A 12,115-nucleotide genomic window follows, 5' to 3' on the forward strand; every position below is an offset into this window, starting at 1 on the left:
GTCATATCTAGGCCATCTAGTATCTGAGCCCCCTTTGTTTGTATGAGAAACTTCCCACATTCTGCAACTTTTAAGGATCACGCACTCGCTGACTTAGTTTTCCTAGGGGCTAAGATGTGGGTCTATTACCAAGAGCTGGCCAATCCCCATCAGCAACAGCTACTCCAGCATTTGACAGGAGTTGAGAGACACAAGGAGTAGGCCCTGGGGAAATTTTTTTCGTCCCCTGCAACAGAAGAATCTCCCTACCTCAAGATCCTTAGTTTAACACCGACCAGGTGCAGCAGAAGTCATGGAGCCATTGGCAGTGTCTAGTGTCCAGGGCCAGTAGTGTCACCTGTGCAAAGCTACAGGGTCTGTCACTCAGCAGGGGGCACTAGTGTCCTTCCCATTTGGTCTGTGTGCTCCCTTCCATTGGCCTTTCTTATTCTTCCCTGTTTGTACAGTCTGGTTCTCCAGTTTGCTGGAGATTCTCTGAGCTATTACTATCCCTGGAATAAAGTATGTTTCAGATGAAACGAGCCAGAGCTTATTTCTGATGGCTGCAGAGAGGAAAAGGAGGGGAAAGAGGGAAAGCAGGGGGAAGAAAGGAAGCTTCTTCCTGGAAGTTGGCTGAGCGCTGAGTTCCTTTGCTGTCAGCTCCAGGATTCTCCAGAATAGTCAGCTTCCCCCTTAAGCCAAAGGCTGTAGTGGGATAACTGAGGACATGGAAAGGAGACGTGACCCATGAGCCGCCCCCCCCCCCCCAGCAAACTGGGGGCTGGCGAATAAGCCAGAACTGCAAACAGTCCTGATTGCTTTGAGCCCCGCCCCCACCCCACCCCCGCCCCGGCAAACCGGGGGCATGCGAATAAGCCAGAGTTGTGAACAGTTCTGAATGCTTCGAGCGCCCCCCCGGCAAACCCGGGGCCTGCAAAAGAAGCATTGAGTGCTTTGGGCACTGATCCATGAGATGTCCTCAGTATAATCAGAGTGGTGGGAACGCAAGGAAATGTCCTTGTGCTACTTCAGTATAATCAAAATAATGGTGGGAACTTTGTGCTGTTCTTGCGCTCAAGGACGAAGCACGGCAGGTGCTCACGAAAGCCAATTATTGCTTGTATAATTAATAAAAACATAGGTTGCTGCTTTGGCACTTCTGAAATGTTAAGAAAACAAGTCTTAAAGTGTAAACCTAGATAATGCTTTAATAAAAGTTACCACAGCAGGACAGACGGCGCTGTTTTGCCTGAGCGAGCGGCAGCCCTCTACTGCTGTGCTTCGGCACAATTCATCTCGTGTAATGAGCTTACTTTCGGCCCTGTCCTAAGAAACTACAACAAAAGGCACCCTCAAGAATCAAGTTACGCCACTCCTTGCTCTCTGGTCTGAAAACACAAGTTGCCTGCTTTCGGCAGTCTCCCCGCTCCCCGCCCTCAGGTCTAACCCAGTCTTACCCAGTAAGAGAAAACAAACAAACAAACCTCACTCTTCAAGCAAACACGTCATCTTTCTATCCCTTATCATCCCTTGGTCATCAGCTTCTTTTCCAGAATCTTCATTTCTTGTATTCTGTATGGTGGGGAAAGGAAAAACATGGTCCCTGGGATACCATGAGAATGAAGTAGGAAAGACGTGCACAGACGATACACCGAGTAGCACTCTGAGATGTAACCCTGAATCTGTATGTTTATACACAAAACACATACATAAATATATACTGGTATCCATTGTTTTACAACTTCTTTACTACTTAAAAAATTTTTGGATCAGCGTAACACATGATCCCAGAATTCCTTTCCCCGGCGTGTAACGCAGGACAAAAAGTAAGAATTCGAGGAGGCTGGCGAAATCCGCCGGTATCTCAGATAAAGGGTAAGAGGCGTGTTACCTCGGCTTGGTGGGCTCCCGAAGTGGGCGGCCTTGGTGACGTCACTTCCACTTCAGCAGCCGGCCCGCCCATTGGTCATCTCGGCAGGGCGGGGACAGGGCGGGGGTTGGAGGAGAGGAGCCGCCTAAGCCGTCAGGAATGGGGCTCGGCTTATGTAAATCTTGCAGCTTATGGGTGCAATTCCCGGCGAGCCACTTCCCGGGCTGTGGAAGTTTTCGGGAGAAGTTGCTTGGATTTTATTAGCAGAGTTGCTTGGATTTTATTAGCAGAGTAGTTTGGAGGGTCTGAGAGGCGTGGAAGGGGAGGGGGTCCGGAGGGTGGGTGGGGAGCGTGTGTGTACAGTGTAGGCGTCTAAGGCTGTACTGAGTGGCGGAGAAAACAGCTCATACTTACCTGGCAGGGGAGATACCATGATCACTAAGGTGGTTTTCCCAGGTTGAGGCTCACTCATTGCACTTCGAGTGTGCTGACGCCTGCGATTTCTCCAAATGGGAGAAACTCGACTGCATAATTTGTGGTAGTGGGGGACTGCGTGCGCGCTTTCCCCCAGCAATTGGTGTTATAATAAAAGAACTAACTAGTTACGCTAAACGAAAAGCATAATAATCGTTTCAATTGCAGTGTTTTTCTCTGCCAAAGGTTTTAACGTGTCTACTAGAACGGCAAACAGAGATTGGAGTTATGCTAACGTTACCCAGCTGCTGCGGAACAACGTAGACGTGTTAGCTATAGGTATCATATTTCCGTATTAGAAGGTTGAACCCTTCAGTAATAAAAAAGATCCTCCCGTGCTGCAGACACCCGCACACCGAAAAAGAAACGAACAGAAAAACGAATGAACTGAGAACAAAGTATTCATTAAGTAAATTTAAAAGTGAGTTGTGTTAAGTTATGATCGTCTTGCCTTGTGTTTAGTTTTTGCGTTGCAGTAGCGGCTTGTGCGGTTTATTGTTTCCGTGTAATTTTCAGGTCCCCAGTATGCTCCTCTCCTCTTTCCCCCATCTCCCGCTTTCTTAGTATCGTGGACTCTAGCGGTGTAAAAGCGTTTGTTTTTCTACTCGGCCCTGTGATAAACCATTTTTCTTCGTGGGATTTGTTTTCAGTGTGTTTCTGACGCACGATTAGAGCGGTGGTGCTGGCTACCATGTAATCAAACGTTTTCCGGTTCCGATCCGATATTAACAGAAATAGAACACTTTCTGCTTGAACAAAACTGACAGCGCCCCGCGATCTCAAAAAAAAGAACATCTCACGGTATCTCGAAGGCTGTCTGAGCATGTTCCGACCTTCCAGAGCAGCGGAAGAGAGCAACTGGGAAAAGAGGGGAAAAAAAGTTTTGTGTTCTCGGGGGGGGGGGGGGGGAACTATAGGATCGTTCGCAGCGCAGGTGGACTGGGGAGAAGCCCTGAACACATTTCCTTATCGTTCGTTTGGAATGGATTTCGTGTCTTTTCACTACGTAGAAACCTAAAAGAGACGGCCGCGGACACGCGAGTCAGGCGCCTCCTGCCATCGCAGGTTCGGGGCGGGGTAACGAGAGTGCTCGGCGGGAGGCCGCTCCTGGGTCCCAGGGGCTGTGTGCGGCCTGGCTCAGCGGCGGGAGCAGCAGAGTAGGCGGTAGAGGGTTCCATGGTGTAATGGTGAGCACTCTGGACTCTGAATCCAGCGATCCGAGTTCAAATCTCGGTGGGACCTTTCTCTTTAACTAGAAGAAGGGGATTTTTTTTTACTCCTCAGATGGGATATGCTTTCCCACTCCCGCGTCCCGGAGCGGGGCGGTCCGTGCGCTCCATACGGACGGGGTGGACAGGTGCGGAGACGAGCCCGCGGCATCTCCGCTGGGCCCCGGCGACTCTGCCCGTCGCTGGCCATCGGAGGCCCCGGGCCAGGCGCGCAGCGACCGAGCCGGTGGCACCCCATCGTTGGGTCACCCTGGGTCGCGGGGGCAAAAAACAGAGGCTGCGCCCACTGCGTCTTGCCCCGCGAGGGGGCTTCGCACCGCACGTCTTGTAACTAACTGCGCGCGTGTCCCTGTGAGTAAAAGGGTCGCGGTGCGGGGCTGTGACGTCGCTGAGCAGCCAGGCTGACAGCGTCTTATCTTTCGGGTCGAGGTTTCCAGGCCTGGATGGGAAGTACTGTATTGTATTCAGGTGCCCTACCTTATTCCGAATTTTAATTGATTCTATTCCATTTTGTACCGATTTTTTTCAGAATTGCTCACTCCGAAGTCTAAATTGGACAAGGAAAGCCGCTGTTAGGCTAAGATTTGAACCTTGACTCCAGGAGATCTCGTCGTTTCATTCCAAGGTCGGCCAGAAGGAGGAGGAAGACCAAGGATTCCGGTGTCCGAGGAGAGCAGGGATCCCTGACCCACCTCCACCCAGGCCTTTGGGACACTTGCAGATCTTAAGTCAAGGCTAGACTATAGTGAATATGCCTTGTTTGGTTTGATTTGAGTTGGAAACAACATTCATTTTTTATCATTATCAAATTAAATTAATCTTTTAAATGTCACTTCTAGACATTGAAAACACAATGTGACAAATGAACCTGTGTATGCCTTTTGTGGAACAAGCATATGGATAAGAACTCTCCGAAAAGACCATAAAACACAATAATTTATATATACCCCAGGACTGTGACAAAATTTTTAAAACTGCTTTTCTCAGTTGTGTTATTATTGGCATTGTTGGTAGTTCTTTATTCTTTTGTCTGTATAATGCGGGAAAAAACAAAGGAGACTGTAAAAGATATTGTATTTCTATTACACCCAGTGTCCTTAAAAACAAAAATACTGGTATTAGAGAAAAGAGATGCAGATGTACGATAGACATTCAATAAAAAGCCTGTAGTTCTGAATTTGAATTGTGAATGTGGATATATGTGAATACATAAATACAAATATGAGTATTTCCTAGCTCTGTCCACTGGAAAGACCTAGAAATAAACCAATTCCAATGAGTATCTTTAGGTTACACAATTTGACTTGAGAATAATGTTTTGCATAAAAAGAAACCAGAGATTCTTAGAGAAATGACTGAGTCCAACTCAGGGGCAGAAAATATTCAGGATGAGACAGAAGAACCTTGTCATACTTGTAGGGCGCGGTCAGCTAACTGCTACGCGGCAGGAAGCTGAAATAAGCTGAGTCATCCTTCCTGTGGCCACTGCGCTTGCGCTAAGTATACTAATGAGGTTTTAAAGTAGCGACCTATCCGATGCTGGCTCACAAGTCGCACCATCGGCGAAAGCCAATCACAGAGCGACACATGTTCTTAATCCCTATATAAGCAGACTGCTATAGGATTGCGGGGTCTTCCTTCCATCTTTCTTCAACCAAGCTGTGCTCCAATAAAGTGTGATACGAGAAGAATCTTGCGTGTGGCGACTCGTCATTCTGCTGGTCGGAAACGGCCCGCCGCATTTGGTGCCGAAACCCGGGAACTTCGCGCCCTGCATGGAGGACCGATTCAGAACTCGACACACGGAGTGAACCGTCGGTGAGTAGTCCAGTCAGGTATGTTTTCAAGATAGCGCATCAGAGAATGAACAAACAGGGACTACGGTAGATAGGCCTGAAATTATGAAAAAAGAAAAAAGAAAACAAAAGGAAAAGCAAGAAACGGTGCCAGGATTATATCCAATCCTAGATGAGTTTAAGGAATTATATTTGTTTCAACCTGATATCTAATAGAGGGATAAGACGTAAGTTATAAGGCATGACCGCCCCTATAGGAGCCCGCGGAAATTTAAACCGCCGAGGCTTGGGTTTTTCTCAAGGGTCACTGAGTTTATGATTACATGGAGGACCACAACACCTGTGTGGGTACCTCAGTGGCCTTTGTCAAAGGAAAAGCTGGAGGCGGCATCCAAACTAGTGGATGAGCAGTTACAATTAGGGCATTTAGAACCCTCCCAGTCACCCTGGAATAATTAAGAAAAAATTAGGGAAATGGCGTAAAGATTGTTTCTTTTCTATTCCTTTGAATAGTCGAGATAAAGCCCCTTGTATGGAGTTGCTTGAACAGGCCTTAGGCGTTTTGATTAAATATTTAGGGAATGGGGGATTGTTTCTTGCTCCCGAGGGAATACAGAAGGGAGATGTTGTAAATTTTTTAGGAGCCTGATCTTAATTCCCCACGCCAATTGACCCCAGAAGCCCATCAGGCACTTCAAAAGGTAGAACAAGCTATTACAAATGCACAATTAGAACGCTGTGATGATTCTCAACCTGTTTGGATCCACACGCGCTCTAACAGCGCTAGACTCTACGACACAGGCTCAAGAGTTTCATAAGCTTCATCTACAGTCTTAAGAAAAAAAAAAAATTTAACATTACCAGAGCTTTGGCTAGGAATATTGTGAAGAGTTGTTACCCAAAAGACTGGGGTTAACCCCAGAGGCATTCCAAAAGCTTTGCTCTTTTTTGTCAAAAAATGCAGGTGATTCATGTTACAGGCTTGCCCTATAATCCACAAGGCCATGGCCGACGAAAAGCCCAAGGAAGGAGTCAAGACTGAGAACAACGATCATATTAATTTGAAGGTGGCGGGGCAGGATGGTTCTGTGGTGCAGTTTAAGATTAAGAGGCATACACCACTTAGTAAACTAATGAAAGCCTATTGTGAACGACAGGGTTTGTCAATGAGGCGGATTAGCTTAAAGAACTCTTAATAAAACAAAAAGGGGGAATCGCAGAGAACTGTACCCCTAGACAGAGACTTTCACTTGCCTTATTTACCATAAATTTTTTACATTTAAATGATAAAGAAACCTCTGCTGAACGCCATGTGGCAACAAACCATAAAAATTATGGCAAAGTGATGTGGAAAGATGTGTTGTCCAATCAATGGAAGGGCCCGGATCGTGTTATTACTCGATCCAGGGGATCTCTAGTGTCTCCCCACAGGATCAAGATCCGATCTGGGTGCCATCAAGACTGACGAGAATTGTTGAAGAAAACTTCGGAGAAGATGCTGAGTTGGATGTTCCTGATGATTCTTAATCGAAGTCTTTGTATTAGTTGGAATTCCACAAAGGATTATTCAGATTGTGCAACTGAGTGCTGCCGGGCTGGAGCCCGTTGCCTTTGGAGATTTTGCCTCTTGGCTCTCTTCTGCCTTTTCCTTCTTTGGGGAGTGGGTGGGGGTAGGAATCTTTGGAGTCTGCTGTGTATTTGGGATTATGCTGTGTCTCTGGTTGGTCTGTCGTGTGCGCATCAGGGCACATCGAGATAGGGTCCTGCTCACTCAGGCACTTTTGGCTATTAATGAAGGAGATTCTCCCGCAGCCTGGCTCTCCGCCCTGAATAATTCGAAATGATTGCCCTTGCACAGAGAGGCCTTGTTGCCATTGCACCTCTATAGGGAGTCATTCATTGTCCTGATTGCCCTTGCACAGAGAGGCCTTGTTGCCATTGCACCTCTATAGGGAGTCATTCATTGTCCTGATTGCCCTTGCACAGAGAGGCCTTGTCGCCATCGCACCTCTATAGGGAATCAGCCATTATTCTGAGGCAGCCCTTGCACCCTGCGGCCCTTGTTGGCATTGCACGCAGGAGGGTGCCTCAGACATGCCAACAGAAAACTGCCCTCGTACGGGCTATGTTCTGCTTGGTGTTCTAATAAATAAAAAAGGGGGAGATGTAGGGCGCGGTCAGCTAACTGCTACGCGGCAGGAAGCTGAAATAAGCTGAGTCATCCTTCCTGTGGCCACTGCGCTTGCGCTAAGTATACTAATGAGGTTTTAAAGTAGCGACCTATCCGATGCTGGCTCACAAGTCGCACCATCGGCGAAAGCCAATCACAGAGCGACACATGTTCTTAATCCCTATATAAGCAGACTGCTATAGGATTGCGGTGTCTTCCTTCCATCTTTTCTTTAACCAAGCTGTGCTCCAATAAAGTGTGATACGAGAAGAATCTTGCGTGTGGCGACTCGTCATTCTGCTGGTCGGAGGCGGCTCGCCGCACATACTGATATCAGGAAAGGTCTCAAAGACTATTAGGATCTTATCAAAAGGATGAAGGAGCCAGCTTAAAGTCACTTTCACTGCTGAAAGAGAGGATAATTGGAGTATCAGTAAAGACTATATTGCCATGAATTGAAATACTTCATTGTGTTTGAAACTTTGAATTCATATTAGCACAGGGGAAAAAAAAAAGAAAGAAACTAACTGGTGACCACAGAAGATGCTTGGGGAATTGCTCATTAAGCTGCAGTTTTCTTTACAGAGGGTACCACTAAGTAACTAAACAGTATTTAGGGGAAGTTTCTTTTCATAGAAGTGTTCCACTTAAACAATACATGACCACGGAATATCACCCTTTTACTCCACATAACAGTTAATGGATCTAGGCCTTGAAGTCCGAGGGCTGCTAATATTATTAGAAGAGACACACAGGACTTGATGTGCCTCCTGACCAGAGAGCACACACCACTTCTGAGGTAGTCTTGCCAAGATAGCAAATGTGAATCTCATCCGTCTCTGTATCTGCCAGGTTCAAAATAGGGGCCACTAGACACATATGGCTGTTGAACACTTAGAATGTAGCTAGTAGGACTGAGGAAGTGGATTTCAATTATATTTAATTTATAATTCATGTGAATGTAAACTTAAAAGCTGAAGACATGCACAATATTCTTCTATCAAACACAACTTTAAAACTTTGGTAGAATTATATTTCCTTTAATGTGTCGTATTAATTAGCTATGTAGAAGATTATATTTGTATTGTTGTGTGCTTATACTTTTTATTTTTCATTGTGGCTACTAGAAAAATTGTAATTACATATGTGACTTGCATTTTCATTACATTACAGCACTGCTGTAGATTCTACCACCAAAAAGAAAGAATGGAGGACAGAAGAAGTGATTAAAGTACAGCCAGTTATACAACTTAGATTGTCAGAATGCTACAGAACAAACAACTCAGTTTCTTCAACAAATGAATGATTAAAAAAAAAAGAAAAAAGGACAGCAAAAGACCAAGAGAGAGCTAGAGCAAGAGTGAGAGAGCAAGAGAGAGAGAGAGGAAGGGAGAAGGAAGGAACAGAGGGAGGAAGGAAGGGAGGGAGGGAGGAAGAAACTGAGGGGAAACATATGTAAAAGACTTAAACACATATCCTACTGATTACAGTTTGTGGATTTTATTTGGATCCCAAGAAAGAATACTAACAAAAACAATAACGGGAAATTTGAACACGATTTTATGATATTAAAGATTTTGAATTAATTTATGAATAATTATAATGCTATGATGATAATACTTTCAAAAAGAGTCCTCATTTAGGGAAACATGCTGAACTAATTACAGATGAAATGTGATGTCTGAGATTTGCTTTGAAGAATATAGGAAAAGGTAAGTGAGTGGATTATAGTAAAACAAGTTCAGCCATAAGTTGGTATTTGTTGATCGTGGCTGACAAAGATGGGGATATTCTGTTATATAATTCTGTCTGTTTTGTGTACTATTGAAAATCTGCATTTGAAAAAGAATGATAGGAGAGCACAGGTCTACCTAGGATAATGGCAGCTGAATCTCTCCACATGCATTTCAGAGGGCTAGGGACTAACATAGAGAGTCAAGGACACCACTCAAAACCCTGCCTCAAACAACCAGGGGCCAGAGTGCACTGTGGACTCCAACTGGTTTGTTTTTACCCAGGTCTGGGAGCCACACAGCAGTAGAGGGATCAGCAAAGACTCTGCACATAGAGGAGAGGTCAGAGGGAGGGCATACTCAGGAGGGAACCCTGGTAAAATTACTCACAGAAAGAGTATGTGGATAAACTCAGAGGATGCCTGTGACCTGGTCGACTAAAGCTCTGGTGTCTGGGGAATTGACAGGAAGGGGTTCGACAGTGCAGAGGACCAGAGCATGACAGTCTTGGGGAGGCACAATTACTGGGATCAGGTGTGAGACCAAGCTGAAGGTAACATCCTTTGGATGCTTGTGGTGAAGAAAAAGAATGAAGCAACTGGTAGAAATTAAAGATCCTACTGGAAGAAACAGAATCCCAGAATCAGGAGACACACCATGGCTTTCCCCAAAACCTTACATCTGCTAGAGTAACTACACAAGACAGAGACATCTAGACCTAAGAAATCGACGAAGCCACTCAAAGCACTCATCTGTTCCTACGTAGAATGGCAGTTTCTCATTCAGGTACACCTAGTCATGGTAAAATGAAAATCATACAGCAGACATTTATTCCAAGGTGACAGAAGAAAAAAGAACATAGAGAGTCAAAATTTTCAGCTCGTAAAAACGTTCCCTTCAAAATCAATCACACACACACAAAAAAATCAATCACAAAACATAGGAAAAATGTAAAATGGCATCCGTATCTGAATTGTTTCTGAACAAAGCATTTGTAGACACACACACACACACACACACACACACACACAAATACGTGGGGAAAACCTCCAAAATTTCACATAAGAAATACACAGCACAAAATAGAAGTAGACAAGAAAGAAGAAATGAGAAATTAGAATTGGCAGAGATTAGAAAAAACTGAAGGAACAGAAAATTCTCTGAAAAAGAGGCTAAATGACAAGGTACATAAGGGATATTTATCTAAAATTATAAGGGACATTGAACTAAAAAATGAAAGTATCAAACAGAATAGAAATGAATAAAAGATAATGAGAAAGGATCAGAGAGAAAGTCATAGAGACCTGGGAGAAACAGAACTGGAATGGTCAACTCCTATTAGAGCTAAAAGATTTTTTTAAAAAAAGAAAAAATTTCCTGTGAAGTTCCAGACCACCCTTTGCCATCAATGTAAAGAAAATAAGTTTATATTCTACATCTCAACAGAACATAAAAACCGAGACCATATTATTTTAAAAATCAATAAATTCATTGTAGACAAGTCCTTCGTATTCAGTCAAGCTGTCCATGTATCAAAGCAATAGAAAACAAGTATTAAATATGCCAAACTTAGGGAGTCCTCATTCCATCATCAGGAACCTTTAAGGATAAACTCCACTCATCAAGAGTTGACTGAGGAAACTTTGAGTTTTGTACAGCTGGTCATCATTGAATATATGTAATTGTAGATTTAAGCCAGTGTGTCATGGACCCTGCTCTGGGGGCAGCCTGGGCATACCATCGGGCCTCTGCAGGGAGGCTGCTGGCACTCCCAGGGTGGGGCAGCCATCCTGTGCCACTAGGGGGTCTAAAGGGCCCGGTGGGCCCCTCCTCCAGCTCCTACCGCCGGTTCCCTCATAAAAAAAAAAAAAAAAAGAGGGGGCTTCCCTGGTGGCGCAGTGGTTGAGAGTCCACCTGCCGATGCAGGGGACACGGGTGCGTGCCCCGGTCCGGGAAGATCCCACATGCCGCGGAGCGGCTGGGCCCGTGAGCCATGGCCGCTGAGCCGGCGCGTCCGGAGCCTGTGCTCCGCGACGGGAGAGGCCACAGCACAGAGGCCCGCGTACCACAAAAAAAAAAACTCACCCAGTTTTTATTTTATAATAGCATGATTTAGAACTACTCAGTAGACCTACACTATTTCACACCATTCGTTTTCTTCTCTCCATCTACTCCAGCACAGATTTCTTTCCCATTGGCCCTAAGGATTTTTTGGTCTTTCTCTGACACTCTCATATAAATAACTTGCCTTCTCAATTAGATTTGTCTGAAGCAATGATTATATTGGATTCTTGTGTATTTCCCTGGGTCTTCATAAATCTGGCCCAAAGTTTATTCACTACAATGCTCTCCTACATTCCTTGGCCTCAGATTCCAACTGAGTTCATTTCTCAGGATTTTTACTGAACATGTAGAAGGAGTAATTTGAAAACAGGGGAGAGGTCTGAATGCCTATGCACTTCATGCTTTTATGCATATTGAAAACCTGGCCTCTGCATCTCCTTTTGGCTAATGTCCCTTTAGGGCGACATCTACTGTCCCCCACCTACTGCCAGCTCCAGTGAGTCCCTGGAAGCCCCATGCACAGTAGCACAGAACTGCCCACCTGGGGCTGAGGTGACTACAGGCCAGTCCAGCACTCCCACCTATGACCCAGGTTCTTACTTAGTTTTTGTAATCAGGGCTCTTTTTCCTGTTTCATTTCTTCTTATTCATGTGCAGAAGTTGAGGGTTAAGGGCTTTCCTAGATAAGGTTCTCCAAAAGCCAACCCACACACAAGTGATTCATCAACACATGATCCTGGTAGAAATAGGCAGTGGAGTTTGGGAGCGGGGAAGGGAGAATAAGGCAAAGAAACCAAGAA

At 45.2% G+C, this 12,115-nt stretch overlaps 1 long non-coding RNA gene across 4 annotated transcripts in view; it reads right to left on the reverse strand.

Annotated features, from left to right (window-relative positions):
• The window catches only part of LOC307188332, a 66,491-nt gene extending 64,719 nt beyond the window's left edge, over nucleotides 1-1,772 (reverse strand). For all 4 annotated transcript variants that reach the window (XR_013828897.1, XR_013828898.1, XR_013828899.1 and 1 more), the window contains exon 1: nucleotides 1,464-1,772. This is a non-coding gene — a long non-coding RNA (uncharacterized lncRNA). The remainder of the gene's footprint in view (nucleotides 1-1,463) is intronic.
• Nucleotides 1,773-12,115: the final 10,343 nt, after the last annotated feature.

Source organism: Stenella coeruleoalba, assembly GCF_951394435.1.
Source record: "Stenella coeruleoalba genome assembly, chromosome: 1".
Lineage (NCBI taxonomy): Eukaryota > Metazoa > Chordata > Mammalia > Artiodactyla > Delphinidae > Stenella > Stenella coeruleoalba.